Raw genomic sequence first — 2500 nt, forward strand, 5'->3', positions numbered from 1 at the left:
CACCGCCTAGCCACGAGGGGCACCGTCGTGTGTTTGTCTTGCCATCGGTGTGGCATCGTGGCCATGCCTTTGCCAACACAAGGCAACGGCCGTCATGCGGCCCAAGGCCAACCGCCTAGCCACGAGGGGCACCGTCGTGCATTTTTCTTGCCGTGGGTGTGGCGTCGTGCCCATGCCTTAGCCAACGCAAGGCAACGGCCGTCGTGTGGCCTAAGGTCAACCGCCTAGCCATGAGGGGCACCGTCGTGCGTTTTTCTTGCCGTCGGTGAGCCATCGTGCCGATGCCTTAACCAACGCAAGCCAACGGCCATCGTGCGGCCTAAGGCCAACCGCCTAGCCATGAGGGGCACCGTAGTGCATTTTCCTTGCCGTCGGTGTGGCCGTCGTGCCCACGCCTTGGCCAACGCAGGGCAACGGCCGTCGTGCGGCCTATTGCCCACCTCCTAGCCGTGAGGGGCACCGTCGTGCATTTTCCCAGCATGGCTACAGAGGTTTACCCGTGGCCTTGGGAGCAAAACCCCACGGCAGTTGTGCTTTTTTCTTGCCGTCGGTGAGGCCGTCGTGCCCATGCCTTAGCCAATGCAAGGCAACGGCCGTCGTCCGTCCTAAGGCCCACCGCCAAGCCGTGAGGGGCACCGTCGTGCATTTTTCTTGTCGTCGGTGTGGCCGTCGTGCCCACGCCTTAGCCAACGCCGGGCAACGGCCGTCATGCGGCCTAAGGCCGCCATGAGGGGCACCGTCGTGCGTTTTTCCAGCATGGCTACAGAGGTTTACCCGTTGCCTTGGGAACAAAACCCCACGGCAGTCGTGCGTTTTCCTTGCCATCGGTGAGGCCGTCGTGCCCATGCTTAAGCCAATGCAAGGCAACGGCCGTCGTGCGGCCTAAGGTCTACCGCCTAGCCATGAGGGGCACCGTCGTGTGTTTAACTTGCCGTCGGTGTGGCATCGTGCCCATGCCTTAGCCAACACAAGGCAACGGCCGTCGTGCGGCCCAAGGCCCACCGCCTAGCCACGAGGGGCACCGTCGTGTGTTTTTCTTGCCATCGGTGTGGAATCGTGGCCATGCCTTAGCCAACGCAAGGCAACGGCCGTCATGCGGCCTATGGCCGACCGCCTGGCCATGAGGGGCACCGTCGTGCGTTTTTCTTGCCGTCGGTGTGGCCGCCGTGCCCATGCCTTAGCCAACGCAGGGCAACGGCCGTCGTGCGGCCTAAGGCCCACCGCCTAGCCATGAGGGGCACCGTCGTGCGTTTTATTTGCCGTCGGTGTGGCATCGTGCCCATGCCTTAGCCAACGCTAGGCAACGGCCGTCGTGCGGCCTAAGGCCAAACGCCTAGCATCGTGCCCGTGCTTTAGCCAACGCAGGGCAATGGCCATCGTGCGGCCTAAGGGCAACCGCCTAGCCATGAGGGGCACCGTCGGCCGTTCTTCTTGCCGTCGGTGTGGCCATCGTGCCTATGCCTTAGCCAACGCAGGGCAACGGCCGTCGTGCGGCCTAAGGCCCACCGCTTAGCCATGAGGGGCACCGTCGTGCGTTTATCTTGCCGTCGGTGTGGCATTGTGCCCTTGCCTTAGCCAACGCAAGGCAACGGCCGTCGTGTGGCCTAAGGCCTACCGCCTAGCCATGAGGGGCACCGTCGGGCGTTTTTCTTGCCGTCGGTGTGGCATCATGCCCTTGCCTTAGCCAACGCAAGGCAATGGCCGTCGTGTGGCCTAAGGCCTACCACCTAGCCATGAGGGGCACTGTCGTGCGTTTTTCTTGCCGTTGCCTTAGCCAACGCAAGGCAACGGTCGTCGTGTGGCCTAAGGCGCACCGCTTAGCCATGAGGGGCACCGTCGTGCATTTTTCTTGCTGTGGATGTGGCGTCGTGCCCATGCCTTAGCCAACGCAAGCCAACGGCCGTCGTGCGGCCTAAGGCCTATCGCCTTGCCATGATGGGCACCGTCGTGCGTTTTTCACGTCGTCGGTGTAGTGTCGTGCCAATGCTCCGTCATGCGGCCTAAGGCTCACCGCCTAGCCTTGTTTTCGCTTATTTTTATCTTTTTAAGCATACATGTTGAGTCTCGTTAATGTCCACCGCCGTATGTCTTTGAAATTCATAAATTGCTTTTTTTTTTAATTAAACTATATTTTTGTATTTTTTATTATTTTTTATTATTTTTTTGTTTTTATTTTTGTTCAATTCAATCTTGGAAATTTTTTATTTTTTTTGTTTTTATTTTTGTTCAATTCAATCTTGGAAAATTTTTATTATTTTTTATTGTTTTTATTGTTTTTATTTTTGTTCAATTCAATCTTGGAAATTTGTTTTATATTTGTTTCAAGCACCCATGTGTAGGTGTGTTAAATACACACTAAATTGCCATCTATTGGTGGCTATATTTGTGAGACGAAAAGGGTGTGGGTCTACTAACGGTTTGAGTTTTTTAGTTTCAAGACTATCAGGGAGAGTTGAGATGCTTGACCTGTCAAGGCCATAGGAAGGCCGTCGGTACTAGA

The sequence above is a fragment of the Coffea arabica genome, chromosome 11e (assembly GCF_036785885.1).
Source record: "Coffea arabica cultivar ET-39 chromosome 11e, Coffea Arabica ET-39 HiFi, whole genome shotgun sequence".
NCBI classification, from domain to species: Eukaryota; Viridiplantae; Streptophyta; class Magnoliopsida; order Gentianales; family Rubiaceae; genus Coffea; species Coffea arabica.